Source organism: Ornithorhynchus anatinus, chromosome 5 (assembly GCF_004115215.2).
Source record: "Ornithorhynchus anatinus isolate Pmale09 chromosome 5, mOrnAna1.pri.v4, whole genome shotgun sequence".
NCBI lineage: Eukaryota > Metazoa > Chordata > Mammalia > Monotremata > Ornithorhynchidae > Ornithorhynchus > Ornithorhynchus anatinus.
The window spans coordinates 28,937,952-28,962,022 of NC_041732.1; the positions used below are offsets into that span (position 1 = coordinate 28,937,952).

The window sequence follows — 24,071 nt, forward strand, 5'->3', positions numbered from 1 at the left end:
GAACAATCGGCGGGGGTGACGGGCATGGGTGTCGATGAGGGAGGAGAAGAAGTTTTGCCTGGTGGAGGAGAGGGCAAAGTTAAGGCAGGAAAGGATAAATTTGAAGTGTGTGAGGTCAGCTTGGTGTTTGGACTTTCGCCAGCAGCGCTCAGCAGCTCGAGCATAGGAGCGTAGGAGGAGAACAGAGGAGGTGATCCAGGGCTGTGGGTCAGTGGAGCGAGAGCGGTGGAGGGAAAGGGGGGCGAGAGAGTCAAGATGAGTAGAGAGGGTGGAGTTGAGAGCGGAGACCTGATCATCGAGAGTGGGAAGTGAGGACAGGGCGGCAAGGTGAGGAGAGATGCTTTTGTAAAGACGGTTGGGATCGAGAGAGCAGAGGTCTCTGTGGGGCAGTAATGAAGATTTGAAGGGGGAGGGAGTGTGAGAGATGAGGCAGGTGAGAAGGTTATGGTCAGAGTGAGGGATTTCAGAGTTGGTGAGGGAGGAGACAGTGCAGCGGTAGGAGATGACGAGATCGAGGGTGTGACCGAGTTGGTGAGTGGGCGCGGTATGGTGGAGGAGGAGGTCGGCAGAGTCGAGGAGGGATAGCAGGCGGGCGGCAGAGGAGTCGTCAGGTACATCCATATGGATGTTGAAGTCTCCGAGGATCAGAGTGGGCAGAGAGAAGGAGAGAAGGAAGGTGAGAAAGGGGTCAAGGTGGTTGAAGAAGTCGGAGGTGGGACCGGGAGGGCGGTAGATGACAGCGACAAGTATCTGGAGGGGGTGGTAGAGGTGAATGATATGGGCTTCGAAGGAGGGGAAGGAGAGGGTGGGGGGAGGAGGGATAGTGCGGAAGCGGCAACGGGGTGAGAGGAGGAAGCCGACGCCTCCTCCCTTACCGGTGAGTCTGGGGGAGTGGGAGAAGGAGAGGCCTCCGCTGGAGAGAGCGGCGGTGGAGACCGTGTCTTCGGGAGAGAGCCACGTTTCCGAAAGGGCGAGGAGGAGGAGAGAGCGGGAGAGGAAAAGGTCATGGACGAAAGGTAGCTTACCTGTAATAGAGCGGGGGTTCCAGAGGCCACACTTGAAAGTAGCTGTGGGTGCAAGGCGGGGGGGGAAGGGCGGGGGGAGGGGAGGGTTTGGATGGGAAGGAGGTGGCGGGGCCCTGGACGGGGAGAGGGGGATGAGGGGTAGCGGTGGGACAAGAGGACTGGAATGGGGCATGGGTGGGGAAGAGAGAAGGGGTGAGGGGGTGAGGAGGGGGTTTGGTGGGGGGAAGAGTAGGGGGAGGGGGAAGAGGGGTAGCGCTGGTAAAGTGGGGTTCTGGGGGGGGGGGAGGAGACAGAGGAGAGAGCGGGAAAGAGCTGAGCGAGAGAGGGGAAGGGGAAGGGGAGGATAGGAAGGGGCGGGAGGGAGGAGGGGGTAGGAGGCACATGGCGAGGCCAGAGAGGTGGGTGGCAGCACTGACAACAGTAAACAGTAACAAACGAAATCGGTAATATAGCAACATGATACAGTATGATACAATACAGTAGTGCTAATATAGCAACATGATACAGTATGATACAATATAGTAGTGTTAATAAGCGGGCGATGACCAGGGTCGGGGGTAGGCTCGATTAAGGGGCGACCTGATCAAACTCAAAGTCAGGTGGCTGGTGAGGCCAGAGAGGTGGGTGGCAGCACTGACGACAATAAACAATAACAAGCGAAATTGCTAATATAGCAACATGGTACAGTAATTAGTATTGTGCTTGGCACATAGTTAGTGCTTAGTATGTCATGTGCTTTTCACCAAGGATTTGTCCCAAATATTTATGATCTCTCAGTAATTTATTTTCAGAAAAATTTATGAGGTGAAAAAAAGAAGCTGACAATAAACTTCGTGCGTATAGTGTTATAAAGTATTTCTAAATACACACTTACCTTAAATAGCTAACAAATTTGGACTGCAAGAAACAGCTTTGCCTAGGAATGAGCCCGGGACTGTGAGTCAGGAGACCTGGGTTCTAACCTCACCTCTGCAACTTTCCTGCTGGTTAACCTGGGGCAATTCACTAAACTTTTCTTTTCCTCAGTTTCATCATCTATAAAATGGAAATAAAATACCAGTTCTCTTTCCCCCTTAGACTGTGAACCTCATGTGGGACAGGGATTGAGTCTAACCTGATCATCCTGTATCTAGAGCAGTAATTAGTATTGTGCTTGGCGCATAGTCAGTGCTTAATGACAATTATTTTTATTACTACTACTAGTACCACCTGGGGCAACTCACCTTCTCTGGGCCTCAATTTCCTCATCAGAAAATGGGAACCAAATACTTATTCTCTCTCCCATTTAAACTGTGAGCTTCAGTCAGGTGAGACAGGAAATTTCATCTGACTGTGTTAACCTCAGTGCTTGGCACATAATAAACACTTAAATGCCTAGTACAGTGCTTTGCACACAGTAAGTGCTCAATAAATACGACTAAGTGGACTTACCAAATTTACCAAAATTATTCCACCAGATTACAAATTCACTGTGGACAGGAGTGGTGTCTACTAACATTTACTCTCCCAAGCGCATATTACAACACTCTACTCAGGATAAACCCTCAATAAATATGATTGAATGAATGAATAAATAATATTGCTTGGTTGACTCAGTAGCTAATTAAGTCTTAATTAGCCTCGCTCATGCAGACCTTTGCACACCCATAATGGTGTCTGATGTCAAAGTACCACACAATCAAGAATGCTTTTCAACTCAAGTTCTCAGAAAGCAGCAACCTATACTCAAGGCCACTTGGGTCAATAGTGTAGTATAGAGATCATATGCTCAGTGGATCAAGACACCTCTGGGGCAAGAGTGTGAGAAAACTGTTCCTCAAGGTTTAGATAACAGACCTGTCAGGCTCAGTGACTTCCCCCTTCCTTTATATTTTGGTCTATTGCAGTAGATATGGAAATATTCTTCCATGCCCTTCTTCCATTCACCCTACCCCCTTTCCACTTCCTACACTTGCTCCACTCACCCATTACCCCATGCCTTTCTCTAGGGTTGGTAGTCAGGGGCAACAAGCCATTGGAAGGATGGCGGTGGGAAGGTCAGTGACTGAGGTAGTACATTAAAAAAAAATACTGTAGTATAAAAACTCTAGGGAGAGAAAGTTGTTGGGAGTTTTGGGGGATAAGATGTTGGGAGAGGTCAGGGAAAAGGGTGCAAATTTGGGTATAATTAATTTGCTGGGAAAGAGGAGAAAGTGTAGGTTGGGAAACAGTGAAGAGGAATTTACAGCAGAATTAGTACTTATCTGTAGCAGCTCAGCCATTAAGTTAAGACTGCTTCTGGAAAGAATCAATTTATAACACGTAAATCTATAGGAAAACATACCCCCAAGATACAATCATTCACGACAAAACCACATTTGTAAGGAACATAACCAGACTGTTTATAGTATACGCTTACATTCCTTTGACTGTTCCTGGAAAAGGAAGATAGGATTCCATCCTTTATTATACTACTGTATTCCAATATAGCAGATAGCAATAATTATATATCAGAATACAACTGAAGTCATAATGTATTCCAGAATAAACCTATTTGGTGTTGGAAAATAATAGCATAGCTACAATTTTAATGGAAGGGGGTACTGCCATATCCTCTAATCATAAAATCTGCAAAAGGACCTATTGATTTATACCAATTTTAATGAGACAAACTGATTTGGAAAATTCTAAGCATTTAAAGTCTATTGTTGTTATGAGAGATTTTAGGAGGATATGCCAATGTAGATATTTAGCATCTCTAAACGTTTTGTGTGTTTAATGACCATGACATGAAAAAAACTTCCACAATATCTCTAGAATCTTAAAACAAAGTATCTTTCTTATTATTTGTGTGAATGTCTAGCTAACAAAAGCAATAATAACTTGCCTGAACATCCTCTTGAATTCTCTGCAAATACCAGCAACTGTTAGTTTACCAAAATGAAAACATGGAAAACTTACAGCATGTGAATCCAAGAAAGAGTAATATTTCCCCAATGTAAGTGTTTTTGAAAGAAAAAAACACTATAACTTGGGTGTACATTTTCCCTGTATATGAAGGGTTGTTTAATGCTACACTCAAACCAAAAAGTACTTAAGAAAAAGTCTTAATCAGTCCAAAAATTACATACCCTAAAAGAGTCTTGCTGTCACCCAGCAGTGGACACACAGCTTTATAACTTCTCTCGATTCTAATCAACTTCCTGATTTAGAGAACCCAGATGTTCACTATCAACACATGCATTAGCACTTCATCAGGAAGCCCAGCTCCAAAAAGATTAATAATTTTTATAGCCTAAATTTAGAATTCCATCTTTAAGCTAAACTGCATTTTTAGTTCAGAACTATTTCAATTACAGTGATCTCAGATTACCTGTGAAAATACTCAGGAAAAACCTAAGGACATATATATCTGTTAGCTAAAAAAAATCCAGTGTTAAAAAGCTCCTCTAAAGACTGAAATACTTAAAAAAATGCTAATTATATGACATTCCCAGCAGTCACTTAAGACCTAAGTGATGACATCACTTGTGATCTAAGTGATGGTATGGGGCAAAATTAATACTTCTCATCAGGTCAAGCAAAAACAGCTTGTCCAGATTTCACCCCAAAGCATACCCCTTCATGGATGGGTGGATTATTCCTAGACTACAGTCAGCAGTATTAACACATTCTGAAGGATTTAATGGCAAATACCTGATCCTGACCTCTGCATGTGGGGGATAGAGAGGGAAGGCTTCCACATGAATATATGCTATTTCATATTTGTATTGTCCTTTCTTTAAAGCTGCAAAGTCTGAAATGTACTTACTAATTTTATGACATCTGAGCTAATGGTAATAGGATCTTGGAGAGACTGTTGACTCTTCTCAGGGTGGCCTAGTGGATCGAGCAGTGACCCAGGAGTCAAAAGGATCTGAGTTCTAATTCCAGCTCTACCTATTGTCTGCTTTGTGATCTTGGGCAAGTCATTTCACTTCTCTAGGCCTCAGTTACCTCATCTGTAAATGGAGACTAAGACTGTGAGCCCCAAGTGGGACAGGCACTGGGACCAACCCAATTTGTTTTTATCCATTTCAGCACTTAGTTCAGTGCCTGGCACAAAGTAAGTGCTTAACAAATTCTACAATTATTATTCTCACAAACCATTGAACCAGTGCATAATGGCAACTATAGAAAGACCACCAAACCAGGAAAAGGACTGAGAGTATAGATTTACCACAGAATGCCTGTTCCTATCACCTCATTTTAGGAAGGTCCCAGCAGAGTGACATACATAGGAAGTCAACTAGGAGACGGTCTGAGAGAAAATTAAGGACTCTGATCAGAGACACAGCGACTGAAAGGGGGTTTTCTTTCTATGAATTCATGAAGTTGTCCATTCATGTCCAAATCATACAGAAACACCTTACCATCAGTTTTAAGGCAAAAGCTCTCCCCATCCTACCTTAACTGGCTGATCTCCTACTATATAACCCAGCCCACACACTTCATTCCTCTAACACCAACCTATTAACTGTATCTCAATCTTGTCCATCTTGACATTGACCCCTTGCCCAGGTCTTCCATCTGGGACTGTGACCCTCTCCCCCTTCATGTATGACAGACCACCATTCTTCCCAACTTCAAAGCCTTACTAAAAATCACATCTTCTCGAAGTGGCCTTCTTTAATTAAGCTCTCTTTCCCCCTACCCCTTCCTCATTCTGCATTTCCTATATTCACTTGGATCTGTACGCTTTAAGCACTTGATAGTCTCCCCACTCTCAATTCCAAACCCCTGACAATGTGTTTTAGTGTCTGCCTTCCCTTTCTCCCCATCTCAGGGTCGCACCTGGAGAGTTTCCAGTACTCTACCAGCCTCAACTATGGGAGGGAGAGTCAAGCAGAAGCATATCCATTCCATTCCTAGCTTGGGGAGTGGCTAGTAAGTAGAAGGCATTCTGCTACAAGTCCAAACTCACCTGTGCTGGCAGCAACGGCATGGGAGTGAGTTAAGGGTCTCCACTCAGAAGGAGGCAATGGTAAACCACGTCCGTATTTCTACAAAAAAACCACTCTATGGATACACTACCAGAACGACTGTGGATGGAAGTGGGGCATTCTAGGAGAGATGTGTCGACAGCATCACTATGGGTCAGACACAACTCCACAGCATAAGATAATGGCAGCAACGTCCCCCTCTAGACCTAAGCTCTTTTTGGGAAACAGGGTCTGTATAAAATTCCCACCTGTGTATTTTCTTCCAGTGCTTAAAACAGTGCCGTGCACACAGTATGAACTTATTATATGCTTTTACTACTACCAACTCTGTTATACTCTCCCAAGCACTTAGTACAGTACTCTGCACACAGTAATCACTTAATACCAGTGATTGGCTGATGAAAGATATGACCATAAAAATAGATGTGTTGTTCACCAAATTGCACAATGAGGTTTTAGACAAAACATTGATGTTTCTACTTCACAATATGAACTTGCCTATTAAGAATAAGAAGTTTTAGAGGCAGAAAATATTGCTTTACAAAGGGTTTAGAGAAATTAGGGAGGCAGACTGGCCTAGGAGAAAAGGTATCAGATTCGAAGTCAGAAGACCCAGGTTCAGGCTTACTGTATAACACTGGGTAAGGCACAACCTTCTTGTGCCTCCATTTCTTCAAATATTAAATGGGGATATGATTCTTTTTCTCCCAACCCACTAGTTGGAAAGTAATATGGGAAGAAGCATGGCCTAGTAGATAGAGAATGGGCCTTGGGTAAGAAGGAACCGGGCTCTAATCCCGGCCCTGTCACCTGCCTTTAGTGTGACCTTGGCCAATTCACTTACTTCTCTGTGCGTCAGCTACCTCATCTATAAAGTGGGGGTTAAGACTGGGTGCGCATGTGGGACAGGGACTGTGTCCAACCTAATTTGCCTGCAACCATCCCAGTGCTATGTACAGTGCCTGGCACGAAGTAAGCGATTAATTAACACCATAACTATTATTATTATTGGGGCAGAAACTGTGTCTGATATGATTTTCTTCTGCTATTTAATAGACTCTAATATTATTATTATTATTATATTATAAGAGATTAGAAAAAGCTGAGGAGAAAATGAGTGTTACTGGAAAAGATCAAGATAAAATGTTAATATTTTTCAAGCTGTTTCTAGAGTTATGCCCTGATATTTCTGGATTTCAGTTACAGCCTTGCCTTCTGCCCCGAACACCAGCCTGTCCACATTCTGGTTCTAGTCCAGAAAACTTTGCCTTTGGGGCTGCAGTCATTTCTCAACACAAAATCCATGATGCACCTGTAAGAAATCATTTATTATTGTCATCTCAGCTGTAAGCTCATTATGGGCAGGGAATTTATCTATCATTTCTGTTGAAATATACTTTTCCAAGAGCTTAGTACAGTGCTCTTACATTGATAAGTGCTCAATTAATCCCACTCACTGCATGACTGAAGTCTTCTTTCTTTGAGTACTCTAAGCAAAAACTTGGTTCAAGAATATGTAAGAGAGTCACTCCTTTGAAGCTTCAGAGAGCATACTGCTGCTCTACATGTAATCAAAAGCATAAACTTCAATATTTGATATCAATCATTGGTAATTATTGAGCACTTACTAGGGACAGAGCACTGTACTAAGTATTAAGTGCTGGAAAGAGGTTAATATGAGTGTTGGTAGGCATTCCTGCCCTGAAAGAGTTTATAATCTATTCACTGCTCTCAGAGTTTCTTTTCCTATTTTTCATAAATACAATCCATAATTATGGGAAACTCTTAATTCTTTAACAAAAACGGTAAATGAGAAAGGAGGAATCCCCTTACAGGTTATATGAGGAAGAGTGTAGAGAAGAGAAATATAGCAGAGGCCTCAGTGAAAAGTATCTAAAATGTTTCTGTACTTGGAGAAAGTGTAAAATTAAAATGAGTCCTGTGATTAGCAATCTGCTATGCTTTTATAACACTAGCCACCCTTGCCTCCAGCTGCTGCTTTAACAAATGTGTTTTGAAATGGCATCTGGCACACTTAAGTAAACAAACCGAAGCTTTTCACAGGTCCAGGTTATTACACAAGAGAAACAGGTCCAGGTTATTACACGAACACTAAAAAGGCTTTTTGCAACACCCACATAAGGCACAAGAATAGCAGGAAACCTTAAAGCTCGAGAGTCGGTCGATAAATAATTTTCATAAGTAGCTGTTCATATTGATGAAACAATGATCAGGTCTTTATATGCATGGAACCTTAGAATAATATTACTGATGTATTAACACACACAGACATAGCCAATTAGAGCTTTACTACATCAAATGGTAAATACACTCTATTCCACTGTAAATCATGTTTTCTCTACATGACTTGGAAAACCATTAAGACATTAGAGCACGGCACTAGTCAAGTCTTGTGCTGTAAAATACGGGTTTCTATTAATGTGAGGTTCATCAAGAATGTAACTTCAGTGTTACAGGAGAACTGAGTGTAGCTCCTTTAAGGATTACCTATATAATAACTGCCCTCACCTCCCCAGATGCTTGTGTTGAAAACGTGCTTAAGCCAGATGCTTCATTGAGGTTAGTTCTGAATGAATGGAGGTGGTTTAGTAGGGCTGAAACAATGGCAGTAATTTTTTAGTTGCCATTGTTTTTACGAGATGTTCTTCCCCTTGACTCTATTTATTGCCATTGTTCTTGTCTGTCCATCTCCCCCGATTAGACTGTAAGCCCGTCAAACGGCAGGGACTGTCTCTATCTGTTGCCAACTTGTTCATCCCAAGTGCTTAGTACAGTGCTCTGCACATAGTAAGCGCTCAATAAATACTATTGAATGAATGAATGAATATTTATGCTTATCAAATATCCTCTCAAAACAACTAGGCTAACTTTAGAAGGATTTAGAAATTGTAGGATAAAACACCTATCCAGGTAGTTGAGAGGCTCTGAAAAAAAAATAATAATTAGAAACTGTGCTGAATAATCAGCAAGTACTTAGAGAAGCAACATGGCCTACTAGAGGGAACACTGGCTTGGAAGTCAAAAGGAAGGAGGGAACTGAGTTACAGAGAAATGCAGTTACTTGCCCAAAGTCACATAGCAGGCAAGTGACAGAGTCGGTATTAGAAGCTAGGTCCTCTGATGTCCAGACTTACACTTTTTCCAGTAGGCCTTGCTGCTTCACTGAAGGTCTAGAGCTAGGGTGTTTTAAGATATCCCTGCCCTTGTCATGGGAAAATATTTCTTGGCTACTGTGAACTGTGATAAACATCTATTACAACAAAGCAAACTTATCAGGGAACAGTACCTAAAAAAAACAAACACCTGATAAAATGATTCCATTGGAAAGAATTTCCAAATTATTTTGTCTGCCATAATGTGATAGATGACAAAATTAGAACAAGAGAACCAAGGTGAAAAATTTAATTTCTGATGAAAGACTTGTTAAGTTTTGGAAAAAGAAGAGGAAGATGTGTAAATAACGGAGATGCTAACACACCTCTGTGTTTAAATGTAAACCAATCTATATAAAGGTCAGCTTATTATGTTCTCCAACATACTAGTAATCATAAAGCCCCAGTAATGCTGCACCTTCTTATTCTGTTTTAGAGGTTACATTTTTTTCTGTTATTCATTAAGCATTTATTATGTGTCTGCCACTGTATTAAGCACTGGAATAGAAACAAAACAATCAGGTTGGACACAGTCCCACATGGGCCCCACAGTCTTCATCCCCATTTTACAGATGAGCTAACTGAAGCACAGAGAAGTTAAGTGACTTGTCCAAGGTTACACAGCTGACATGTGACAGAGCTGGAATTAGAATCCAGGTCCTTCTGATCCCCAGGCCATTACACTACACTGGTTTTCACTTGATGCTGTTTCATTCTTTCTACCATGTTCTTTTCCCAATTTATCCTTTGAGTGAGATACTGTACTACAATATGATTGGTTTCATAGAAGAAAATGCAATATAAAAAAATTCTACTGTTGTAAGGGCATATTCAACACTTACCTGTCATCCTTTACACCCAGGTGAACTAACAAAAGCAACTGCTCTATTTCCCAGGAATAACTTTTCTAAGTCTCTTCTAATTCTGGATCATAACATTTGCTTCAGTTAGAAGCTGGGTTCAATTTGAGTAAACTTTCAAAATGGAGAGCTGCCTAACCTACAATCTCTCTGAGTTAAATTTTCCACCCCACTGTGGGAAAAATCAATAGATTAACGGTAAAAGAACTTCAAAAACAAAAGCCAAAAATCTTGCTTTGATAGAACAACTGTGAAAAATGATCCAAATGAAAAATATAAAATGTAAGTATATGTACTCAAGATAGAGGCTTATTTTACATAAGTTTTCAGGACTACAGATTCCATTATGAATTAACACCTTGCCTTCTCTATCTCAAATTATTCTGCATTGGAAGCCGCAGGTCAGATTTTAAAAATTACTACTCATTTTTCAATTTCAGAAGTGAGGACATTTGGGAGAAAAGTACTTCAACCCTCCAGTAAAGCAAGTGAAGAATACCCATATTTTACTAGTCAACAATGCTGCCTCCCTTCTCTATGACTAAACTGCTATGAAGTGTAACCCTGAAGAATATTATTTAGGAAACTTACAAGCTAGGAAAGCAAAACCATTTTTAAAATTCCAATCCCCCTCCCCACCTCCAAAAAAAATTGAAAGCTATTCTGCTTTAGGGGCGTATAAGACGAGATGGAAAAACACAGCTAAGTAACAAGCACCACACTCATTGGAGCTTTTGCAAAAAATAAATGTTAGCGGCTTAAACACCTTTCTCTCCTAGTTGAATAATAATAATAATGATAATGGTATTTGTTAAGCACTTACTATGTGCCACACACTGTTCTAAGTGCTGGGTAGATGCCAGGTAATGAGCTTGTCCCATGGTGGGACTCACTGTTTTACAGATGAGGTAACTGAGGCACAGAGAAGTTAAGTGATTTGCCCAAAGTGACACAGTTGATAAGTGGCAGAGTCGGGATTAGAACCCGTGACCTCTCACTCCCAAGCCCTTGCTCTTTCCACTAAGCCTCGCTGCTTCCCCGTGGTTGAATCAGGCACATTATTTTTAAATAAGCCCCACTTGAAGCAATGATTTCACTTACAGGCAGCTTACTTCCTAAATGATAAATTAGAAAGAAAATTACTTTGGAAAAGATTAATCTTAACTCCTCTTGAGTATGGTCAACTCATTTACCTGTATGCAAAGTATTCACTTTGTGGAGATTAAAAGCAATTTTAAAGATATATTGTGCTTCAGATTTCTAACTTTCTCTACTACAATGACACCTGTAGAATGCATTAATGACATTCTCTAATTCTATTTCATCCCACTAACCAACAAGGCCAAATGCCCTCATTCTGTGCATTCTTTTCTAATATCCACACCACTGGAATGGATTCTTATATAAATACAAATAATCAAAAGCTGACTGTACTCTGCCACAATAGAGTAGCAATTTTCAGGGACATTACAGTTATCTGTAAGTTGAGCATTATCTTCTCAAATTCAAAAAGTGTTCAGCCAGAGTAATCCTAGTTTCATAGACTCTAGTGAACTGTAGCTTCAATTCTCCCAACAAAAGAGGAAGTCTCGTGAACAGTGTCATCTTGAGTATCAATTCATCCACACATTCTTCAAAGGGATCACATTCCATTTGCCAAAGAACATCAGAATACAGAAGCTGACATCAATACCAGTCGAATAAATGAGAACCAGTATTTACAAACTCCATTCCCAGAAGACATACAGATACAATGAAATTGACTATCTTCTTTATTCAGCCTGCATAAACTGTTATTCAGTGGCTATTTACAAGGCTAATGGAAACAAATCAATCCATCCACCCAAGGAATTTACTGAGCACTTAAACAGCTCTTTACAGCTTAGGTGGTACTGTTGAGACTTCTCCAGAGCCAGATAGGATATCTGTTGGGCTGGACAGTAATACCAGCATTCTGAATACCTCAAATCTGTCTAGCAATCAGTATACCAGCCAGCTGACAAAAGACAAACTAGCCTTCTTGATTCTAATCTCTATTTCTTAATTGGTGGCTGTCCCGAAGGCTAAATTTGGACTTGGGTCCCTGCTGCCAATGAACATCTTTGGTTGTGTATTGTATTGTACTCTTCCAAGCACTTAGCGCAGTGCTCTGCACACTTTAAGTGCTAAATACTATTTATTGATTGACCAATTCATTCATCCATTCATTTAACTGTATTTACTCAGTGCTTACTGTGTGAAGAGCACTGTTCTAGGCACTTAGGAAAGTACACTACAACAATAAACAGTAACATTCCCAGCCCACAACAATCTCTCTGAGTTAAATTTTCCACCCCACTGTGGGAAAATCAATAGATTTGTCTAGAGTGGGGGAGACAGACATCAGTACAAGTAAATAAATTTACAGATATGTACAAAAGTGGCTTGAGGTTAGGAGGGGAGGAGAGCAAAGGGATAAATAAAATTACAGATATTCCATGATCACAGTAGATTCAAAATGGCAAATGTTAATCCAGGATCCTCTCATGACTTCTAAGAGTACACCACAAGACAGGTTCTTAATGGACAACAATATGGCCAACCCTTGATTATCTGGAGCATATTTTCAAAAACCTATCCAGCTGTAAGGCAACCTTCCCCCTCATCTCACTCTACACAGTTTGTAACGAGGCTTTCTTACCATCATTCTGACAGATCCAGATGGCACTAATGGTCACATCCTAATTCTGCAGAGAAGTTCAAAGCTTCTTCCTTGTTTTTTATTATTACTTGAAATTATCCAGACCACTGCTCCCTTCATACAATCAAGAGCTGACTGCATGTTGAAACAAAACAATAAACTCCCATTCTTCTTGCTCTATACTTGTGCTGTATCACAGGTGTATGAGTGTGTATATGTAAACACATTAACACTAATGAATCACCAGAAACTAGTTTTGGGAAAGTTTTCCATTTATCTTTACATTTAAATTTGGACAGAAAAGTTAAACATGTATAATTAATAATAATTAAGGTTCTTGTTAAGCACTTACTATATGCTAGCACTTTTCTAAGCTCTGGGGGTCGATACAAATTGGGATAATTCTATCATAATAATAATAATGATGGTATTTATTAAGTGCTTACTATGTGCCAAGCACTGTTCTAAGCGCTGGGGTAGATACAAGGTAATCATGTTGTCTCATGCGGGATGCAGAGTCTTAATCCCCATTTTACAGATGAGGGAACCGAGGCACAGAGAAGTTAAGTGACTTGCCCACAGTCACACAGCAGACAAGTGGCGGAGCCAGGATTAGAACCTATGTCCTCTGACTCCCAAGCCCAGGCTCTTTCCACTAAGTCAAAGCTGCTTCTCTAATAAGAATGATAGCAAAAACAATAACACCACACAAACAATAAAGGAAAATCAATTTCCCCACACAGTAGCATTGTTTCCAAAGAAATTCTGTGGTATCCTTTTATTATTTTTGTGTTAATGCCCTTTAAGGTCCAAATTAACAACCTTTATATTCTGTCCCAATATGAAGCTGTACTCTAGCCAATCTGCTCTTAAAAAAACAAACTGAAGTATATTTTGCTTTAAAAAAAAATAAAAACACCTAACTTTTCTGTTTTTATATGAGCTATCAAGCATAAATCCCCTTTCCTACTGCTTTTATATTTTTGTGTGAATAGGCTGATTTGGTAAATAGGCTACCAAAGAAATAAAACAAAACAGAATCATTAAGCCTATCAGGATACTCAACAGGCACAAATATCAAATTCAGCATAAGGATAATGAATATAACAAATGTGTTACTTGCATCAAGGCATAAACCATATCTTAGTCATTAGAAACATCCTTAATTACTTGTTGGTTATTTGCTGTCCATATATGACAATTTATCTATGTTTAATGCTATATCAATGGTCGTGTGGCATAGTAGAAGCAGCATGGAATTGAGTCAATATACCCATGTTGTAGTCCTAGTTTTGTCCCAGGGTTGCTGTGTGAACTCATGCAAGTCCTGTTCCCCCATTCCCTCAGCTGTAAAATGGGGATAAAATAGGGTTAAAATACTGGCTCTCCACACCTCACAGACTTTGAGCCTCAATGTCTTGTTTCTACAAAGCACTTAGCACAGTACTTTGCACAGTGGAAGCACTAAATACCATTATTTTTCATTATCTAACTGTCTTGTGGTACAAAAAGGGTTTCTGCAATAAGCAGATAAAGTATTCCACATTTAAATTACCCAGTTCAATAGTAAATCTCCAAATAAAATGGTAATATCATTTTTGAAATTATTTTTTCGATCATATTTATTAAGTGCTTACTGTTTGCAGAGTACTGTACTAAGCACTTGGGAAAGTACAATACAACCATAGAGTGTGACAATTCTTGTCCACACTAAGATCACAGTCTAGAATCCATCTAAGAAAAATAATATGGATATGTGACAATACTATCCTTTGTAATGCAGAGTTCTCATAATGCTGCAGGCAGATCAAACAACTAAGGAAGATTCTGCATAGTCCCTTTGCACATTTTCTAGGATTAATGCACATAACTTTAGTTATTGTTGTAAAGAACCAAATGAATAGGATTCACTTTGGCTGACACCCTTCTTAAATGCTATTTGAGTCAATAATGTTGGCTTAAATTTCTAAACTCATGAGTGGATTCAGGATTGTCAAATTATTGTTGCAAACTTCCCTTAATGTATGACTGGTTGCAGTTGGAAACAATGACAGCACTTCAGAAAGAACAAATTATGACAATTCTAATATAATTTAAAGTTAACTTGAAATCTACAAAATTCTAGCCCAGTTTTCTGGGAGAATTAAGATTAGACACACAATTTAGATTTGCCATTTATGAAAGATGAATCCAAGGAGGACCGCTCAACATTTTGTCTACTGTATCATTAACAGTGAAAGTTTCCTATTATTAATCTAAATTTTCCTTTAAGAATTTCAACCCATTACTGGGTGGTCTATTCACCCAATATCAACTAATTATAATTAAGTTAATTGGAGATTTAAATTCCAGGAATCCCAGGAATTTCTATTCTTCCAAAACATCTTTGGGATTAAAGAAAACTCATACATACAAACACAAACATGCACACAGTGTTTAATATCTGGATTGAAAGTTTAGGAAAAACAGTTCTTATTCTATTGAGAGAGTTTTAATCAATCATATTCATTGAGCATTTGCTGTGCACAGAGCAATGTACCAAGCGCTTAGGAGAGTAGGTATACACATTCCTAGACCATAGTGAGCTTAAATTCTGAAACAAAACTGACACCAAAAATGGGTACAAGTTTGGAAATTTCTACAATCCATATATGGTCTTAGCAGATAAATACTGGCATTACTTAGTAGCATCTTTAGTTCTCTGAAGGTAAATGACTCCATTACATTATCAACAATGGTTTCCTTCTTCCACAAAAGACACTTTCAGATCAATGTAGCAAATACTTAAGTCTAGTTTGGTACCATCTGTTTTCTCCAAATGTTTATAAGTTTAAACTTTGATATAAGCCCCTTCTTTTTGTCCTGAGTTCAAGTATTTCACCTAGTTATTAAACTTCTTGCATTCTCTGCTTATTGATGAAGGCTCTTGGATACTATTACAAACAAAATTAAGCAGTGCCAATATGTCTTTAAAAAAATGGTATTTGCTCAGCGCTTACTACGTGTCAAGCACCGTTCTACATAGTGCAGGTACAAGTTAGGTTGGACATAGTCCCATGTCCCACATGGGGCTCACAGTCTACCTAGCAGGGAGAACAGGTATTAAATCCTCATTTCACAGTAGAGAAAACTGAGGCACAGAGAAGTTGTGACTTGCCCAAAGTCACACAGCAGGCAAGAGGCAGAACAGGAATTAGGACCCATGTCCTCTGACTCCCAGGCCTGTGCTCTTTCCACTAGGCCATGCTGCTTTTTCTTTTTTAAGAGAGTTGCATCCTGATAATAAAAAAATGAAAGAATTGTACAATTTAAAGCTTAACTAATGAACAGCTAATCTTGTAGTTAAAAAAGGTTGGTTGGAAAGGGAAGAGTGTTAAACATGCAAATAGAATACCTACTTATGGCTAACAGCACACATAAAAACAAAATGAGATTTACTGCCAAGTATCCTCATCCACACAATTTATTTTTCTCATAAGAAAGAGATAGGTAAAATATGCACTACTACCTGAAGCAAACAAAAGGAGACACAGCTTCTGAAAGAATGCTTTTTAAGAATAAAAAGCGAACAGAATTCTGGAGAGAAAACAGACAAGGGCATTTGAAATGATAAGGGTAACTGCCAGCACTCCCATCAGGAAAAGATTAGGATTCTTCAGAATAAAAAGAGGAAGGCTGCAAGGGACATGATTGAAGTCTGCAAAGTCCTTAAGGGTATGTAAATGGAACAAGGAATTGTTGTTCACCAAATCCCACAACAACAGGCACTCAATAAAAGCTGAATGCTGCTGTAAATTTACTACAAAAGGAAATATTCTTCATCCAGCAGGTGGTAAGCATATGGAATTCTTTACTGTATGAAGTTGTGCAGGCAGAAAATATCAGTTGGATAAAAAGAAGAGTTTGGAGAAATCCATTGGTGGAAGATTCATAGATGCTTAATAGAGACAAAGATTAGAGAATATTAGTGGGTCTTCCCTTACCACGAGAATGGATTTTAAGAAGGGCAACCAACCATGATGATCCTCTTAATTTGATATCACTGCCCAAGACCAAATACTGGACTGGATGGACCAACTGATTTGACCACAAATGCTTAGGATCCTGTGTTTATTATCCACAATTTACTTGTTTGTGCCTCTTTCGTTATTTTAAAAGTCAGAGTAAAGATCATGCAGTTGATAAAAATATCACATCTCCTCCAAGAGACCTTCTCTGACTAAGCCCTCAATTCCCCTTATAGCAATTACACACTTGGTTGTGTACCCTTAAAGCACTCTGATACTCACCCCAGCCCTGGAGCACTTTTGTAAATATCCTTATTCTCTATTTCCCCCATCCAGAACTTATTTTCATATCAGTCTCCCCCTGTAGACTATAAGCTCCTTATGGGCAGGGATCCAGTCTACCAACTCTGTGCTACTGTGCTTTCCCACTAAGTGCTCAATAAATACCACTGATTGGTCAATTAAGAGAGGTGTCCAGTGAGGAGCTTCTCCTAGCCCCACTCTCCCAAGCCCAGGTGGGAAGGATTGATTAAGACAGCCATCCTATCCCACAGGTCCAGACTATAAAACACTCCAATGCAGTATAATCTACATGCCCCAGACAGCCTCTTGGGTACTGTGTTTTTTAGGCTTGGTTGCCATGTGCATGCACCTGCCCACTTTGCTCTCACCATTAATAATAATAATAATAATAATAATGGTATTTGTTATGCGCTTACTATGTGCGAAGCACTGTTCTAAGCGCTGGGGGGGCTACAAGGTGATCAGGTTGTCCCACGTGGGGCTCGCAGTCTTAATCCCCATTTTACAGATGAGGTAACAGAGGCACAGAGAAGTTACATGACTTGCCCAGAGTCACAGAGTTGCAAGTGGTGGAACCAGGATTAGAACCCATGACCTCTAAATCCCAAACCCATGCTCATTCCACTCTGTTTCTCATATTCTAATCCATTTAATTATTGTGGTATTTATTAAGCGCTTACTGTGTGCCAGGCACTGCAGTAAGCACTGGGGTAGATACAAGCAAATTGAGTTGGACACACTCCCTATCCCAAATGGGGCTCACAGTCTCAACCTCCATTTTACAAATAAGGTAACTGAGGCACAGAGAAGTGAAATGAACTGCGCAAGGTCATACAGCAAACAATCCATTTGTCATTAACATGAATTTATTCATTGCACCAGCCATTAGCATGCTCAGTAACCACCAGAGCAAGATCCTTCCTGGAGCCACAGTGAATACAGGACCTTGCAGACAACTGTTAAGCCATCATTTGGCATCTGTGTTAATTTAGCATTAAGAGCCCAAAAATGCCACTAAAAGAAATAAGTTCTTCAATCAAATGAGAAAGCCACTTGGAGATGTGATCTTAGTAATGCTCTGAAGGTTGGAAGAGTGGTGGTCTGGCATATATATATGGAGCAGGAGGGAGTACCAGTCTAGGAGAAGCATTTAGAAAGGGGGTCAGTGATGAGACAGATGAGATGGGGGCACAGTGGATAAGCTGGTCCTAGAGGAGCTGAGCTGGCTGAGCTCTAGCAGGAGATCAGTGAAGTGAGGTAGGGTGGGGCAAGCTGAGTGAGTGCTTTAAAGCCAATGCTAAGGAATTTCTGCTTTATGCAGAGGTGGATGGGTAACCACTAGAGGTTCTTGAGAAGTGGAGAGACATGAACTGAACGTTGTTGAGACTGTAAGCTCATCTCTAGACTGTAAGGTCACTGAGTGTCTATTTATTGTTCTATTGTGCTCTCCCAAGTGTTTAATAAAGTGCTTGGCACACAATAAGTGCTCAATAAAGAAGAGTGAATGAATAAATGATAAGTGCAGCAGGGTGGAGGGGGAGAGACAGAAGGCTAGGAGGACAGCCAGGAGCCAGATGCAGTAGTCAAGGTGGGCTAGGATAAGTGCTTGGATCAGCATGGTAACAGTTTGGATGGAAAGGAAAGGGTGAACTTTAGCAATGTTGTGAAGGTAAAACAGGATTTGGTGACAGAGTGAATATGTGGGTGGAATGAGAGAGATGAGTCGAGGACAATACCAACGCTTGTGAGGTAGGGAGAATAGTGATGTTGTCTACAGTGATGGGAAAGATGGGCAGGGGACCAGGTTTGGATGGGAAGATACAAATAAAACATAGTTCTGCTGGACCAAAAATGAACTGCTTGATAAAGAAAAATGTCTTTAAAAACCCATGAGACAGATGTAAGTAGAATTTTCCATGTCATTTAACCAGCAGAAATCATTACTGGTGGAATTCATTTTAATACCACATTTACAGAGAGGGAGAATTGATGGAACTACTTTAAAAACTGGAGAAGTTAAAGTCCGAAGGATTATTTACATGGGTCACCTGGTCCCAATGCACCTTGAGTTGCAATAGCAAAAACAAATACCACTTTAAAATAAAGAAAAACACCACAGGATGCAGCTTAAAATGGGTTAAGAAATCTTCTGACAAATAAACAACCGCAAGTTCCTAGTGTTTATTTCGGTCGGCAATTTTCTAGGGACACAAAACTACTTCTACATAGCTAAACTGCTATAATACATATGGTCTGAGTCAAACAGACCACCAGAGTTTTTTCCCCAAGATAAAATCCACGGCATCATTTGTCCACATGGAATCAGACATTCAAGATGTTTTGCAGCTTGTATTGTGATGCACTCTATTGACTGAGCTGCTCAAAGAAAATTATCCATTATATTATTCTCCTGCAAAAGAGACATACACATTTAGCTAATTCCGTTTCCAGGCCACACTGCTTTAGATTAGAACTTTAAACACAAAAAGTTTAGGAATCCCTGCGTTGTAATCACAGACAGAGCATTAGGTTCCGGCCAAGTCAAGTAACTTTTCTGCCTCAATTTTCCCAGCTGTGAAAAGGTGAATAACTTGGGAAATATCAAGAGCCATCAACATGGAAACTTCAAAAAGCTAGGTTACAGAAAACTTTACTATAGATGCAATGAATGGTTCCCTTTTCACACTTTATGCTCTTGCACAATTATTTGGGGAAAAAAAAGAAATGACAACAAATATCTGCAATAATAAAGCCCTTCATAACCCAACAACTGCAGTTCTATCAAGAGGGCAACAAAATTGCACAATTACTTCACTGCGCATATCCATTGTTAGTATACATATCATGCATTGACATGAACAACTGCATTTCTCCCTAAAGTTATCCATCAAATACCAAATACCAAAGGTATTCTGAGTTTAGCATAAATTCGCTACAGCCATCATTAATTTTTCAAGTGTTACTAGATAGATACCCACACACAGATTGCACATAGCAACTGCTCAATAAATACCATTGATTGAAAATACCCTATCAGTTTTCCACATCCAGAATTACACTTTTTAAAAGACCAGTTTTTTTCAAAGACCCAAATGCATAATATTAAGTGCTAATAGTAAGTCATAGAGAAGCAGCGTGGCTCAGTGGAAAGAGCATGGGCTTTGGAGTCAGAGATCATGGGTTCGAATTCCAGCTCTGCCACTTGTCAGCTGGGTGACTTTGGGCAAGTCACTTAACTTCTCTGTGCCTCAGTTCCCTCATCTGTAAAATGGGGATTAAGACTGTGAGCCCCACGTGGGACAACCTGATTCCCTTGTGTCTACCCCAGCGCTTAGAAAAGTGCTCTGCACATGGTAAGCACTTAACAAATACCAACATTATTATTATTATCTGTTCCCAAGACATAGGCAAGACTTGGGGTGACTTTGCCATTTTACATGACATCAAATGGCGATTTACTTGTTAACTCAAAATATTGAACACAAGCTATGGCTAGCAAGAAATTTCAGCCATCTATAAATGTGTACAAGAGTGGGTGGGAGAGGGGACAGTCTGTGAGGCCCTTTACATTCAGGGAGTCTTGAGGCTCTCAACCAGGCCTGACAGTTCTTTATTTGAAACTGAAGAAAGCAGCAGCAGGATGACAAGTATTCAAAATCCTGAAGTTACACAGTAACTACTTCCATGCTGACTAAAGCATATTATTTCCTAAGGGTCATTAAGCTGAAGGATGAAAAAGCAGAGAAGCAACTTTCCAGACTCATGTCCCACAGTAGCAGAGATCATAACCTATCTGATCAAAGTCCACAGCTAACCCAATCAAAGTTCACGTGCCTAACCCATTCAGAGGCGGATACGATCTGGTTCAGAATTCATTTCCTACATTGCAGACATCACAGCCTGCACCACGAGAGACTACATACCATACTATCAGAGAAAACAAATTGCATGTAAAATCTTAAAATGAGAGCTCAGAGTAATATTTAATGCTACTACTGGTAATGATAATGGTGGCATCTGTTAAGTGCTTACTCTGTGCCAAGCACTATACTAAGAATTAGGGAACAAGATAATCAGGTGAAATACAAGGCCCCCCGTACCCCCTGAGTCTCACAGCTGAAGTGGGAGGGACAACAGATAAAGAATCTCAATCTTACAGATGAGGAAACGAGCAAAGAAAACAAGCTATTAGCCCAAGGTCACATACTAGGCAAGTGGCAGAGCTGGGACTAGAACCCAAATCCTCTGACTCCCAGTCCCATGCTCATTCCACTAGGCCATGCCACTTGAGTCAATCCTTTGACTGAATTTACTGGCCACTTACTGTGTACAAAACACTGTACTAAGGCTTGGGAGAGTACAATACAACAATAAACAGACACAATCCCTCCCCACAATGAGTTTATAGTCTAGAGTTGAGGACCGACATCAATACAAATAAATTTCAGATATGTACATAAGTGCTGTAGGGCAGGGAGTGGGGAAGAGCAAGGGAGCAAGTCAGGGAGACCCAAGAGGGAGTGGGAGATGAGGAAAGGGGGGCTTAGTCTGAGAAGGCCTCTTGGAGGAGATGTGCCTTCAATAAGGCTTTGTGGGGATGAGGGGGAGTAACTGTCTAAATTGCAGAGAACTAAATTACAAATTAGTCCATCTTGAGAAATGAAATGAAAGGTTTTTTTGGTCCAAGATGAAATATTTTAAAATTTCCACAAAGTTCAAATCTATAGAGGCCAAAAATATCATTTTGGAAGCTAAAGCATGCTTCAGTTTGGAAAAACCAAAGAGTGCAGACTGAAAGCTCTAGACTAAGCACCCCTACGTTGTAAGCTCATTGTGGGCAGGAAACATATCCACTAACTGTTAGACTGTACTCTTCCAAGTGAAAAGTACAGAGCTCTGCACAGAGTAAGCACTGAATAAATATGTCTGATTGAATGTCTAGGTTTTAAAATATCAACAATCATGGCAGCTCTCACATCCAATCAGGTGCTAAATCCTGCCAACTCTTCCTCTGAGCTCTCCCCTGTGCTCTCCTCTCCACCCAAACAACCACCGCCCGTATTCAAGCCTTCATCAAATCACAGTTAGTCTATGGTGTCCATCTCGTGATTGGTTTCTCTTCTCTTGACTCCAAACCACACTCCACATTGTTGCCCAAATTATGTTCCTGAAGAGTCCACTGCGTCCAACCTGAGTATCTTCTCTTTGAGCACTTAGCCCAGTACTTGGCACATAGTAACAAATGCAATACTTACCGCTTTCCATGTTTAAATGTGTGATAATGAAGCGGTAAAGCCAAAAGATTTCAAGTCCAAGAACATACAGCATTATTTGATTCAACTGAATAACAGAGAAATAATAGGACCTGCTTTACCAATTAGGGAAAAGCAGCGTGGCTCATCAGAAAAAGCACAGGCTTGGGAGTCAGAAGTCATGTGTTTGAATCCCGGCTCCTCCACTTGTCAGCTGTGTGACTTTGGGCAAGTCACTTCACTTCTCTGTGCCTGAGTTACCTCATCTGTAAAACTGGGATTAAGACAGTGAGCCCCATGTGGGACAACCGGATCACCACCTTGTATCCCCCAGTGCTTCGAACAGTGCTTTGCTCATAGTAAGCACTTAAATGCCATCATCATCATTATTATTATTATAAAGACAGAACCTATATAGCACACAAATCACCTGCTTAACACAGAATGCTAGTGAAAAACTGAGATTGTATATACTACTGGAAAAACTTTCAAAATTTAGCAGGTCTAATAAGGTCCAATCTATACGAAATCATACAAACACTGAAGGAGTGCCTTAGAGAAGTGACACAAACACACATGTGATTCCTGCATAAAATACTGCCAGTGGAGCTCAGAAAAACTGCAGTATTTCCAACATCAGTTTCACTAACAACGAAGTCATTTCAACAACAAGCTTAAGTAAAAATATCTAATTTTTTCTTCACATTTACCTAAGTAGCATATGCATATATTTTTAACAGTTGAGTTGTCCTCTGGTTCAAACATGACTGCCAATACAGAGACTGCCTCCCATGTGGCCTACGTTTTAGAGCACGGGCCTGGAAGTCAGAAGAGCCTGGGTTCTAATCCCAAGTTCACCACTTGTCTGCTGTGTGACCTTGGGCAAGTCACTTCACTTCTCTGTGCCTCAGTTATCTCATCTGAAAAAATGGGGATTAAGACCCCAGGGCCTGTGTCCAACCTGAAGATCTTGTATCTATCTCAGGATTTAGACCAGTGCCTGGAACATAGTAAACACTTAAATACCATTAGTATTATTACATTCACAAAAGCATAAACAAGTGCACATACCATGAAGACACAGAGGTCAGACATGAAAACTGATTTTACATTTTTTCTAAAACAGACCAAGGCAGTTTCATTATAAAAAATTTCCCTGATACAAATTCTGGACAGCCTTTATTTTGCTAAAAAAAATTTCTAAATTTGCAACTATCGAAAAAAGTTGTTACCGAAGGATTTTGTTTCAAAATGAATACTAGTTTCATTGTTAGCTCATTCTATATGAACCATGAAAAAAATTGAGAAATCACTGGCTTTGTTCAAATAGTGGAACAACTCCCATGTGGACCATGGGGAAGAAGTATCGTTTGGAGCCCCTCCCTTGTTAGCATCATGCCAAATGCAAGGGTGTTGCAGAGATGTGGATCAGGGAGTCCCAGGAAAGCTTAGAGCCAGCATGCTGGAGCTATATCAATGGGGTGTGTTTAGTGGTACGAGAAATGATGACACAAATTGAAATCTAAATGGGAAACTTTTTTTTTTTTTTTAGAGACCAAGTTGAATTTTAGAAATGAAAGGGTTATGGGATTGGTCATTCAAAAAAAAAACTATACATATTACCTATGAACCTAGTGAATCACAGGTTAACCTCCTCCCAGGAGAGCAAGGGGTCCAAATGAAAAGATTATGCAAGGATCACAGAGTTCCAAAACGGATGTTGAGAAGTTTTATTCACCAACACTAATTAGTACAAATGCCTTTGACACATTTCCAGAGGGAAAAAAAGTTCAAAGGCATGCCTAATAAG

The 24,071-nt window shown here is 40.2% G+C and overlaps 1 protein-coding gene and 1 non-coding gene across 2 annotated transcripts in view; one reads left to right on the forward strand and one right to left on the reverse strand.

The window, feature by feature from the left end:
- IGF1R (insulin like growth factor 1 receptor) overlaps positions 1 to 24,071 on the reverse strand; it is a 322,256-nt gene that overhangs the window by 179,100 nt on the left and 119,085 nt on the right. The window lies entirely within an intron of this gene.
- LOC114812484 lies at positions 5,820 to 5,957 on the forward strand. Its single transcript, XR_003760137.1, has one exon. It is a non-coding gene; the product is annotated as a small nucleolar RNA SNORA7 (small nucleolar RNA).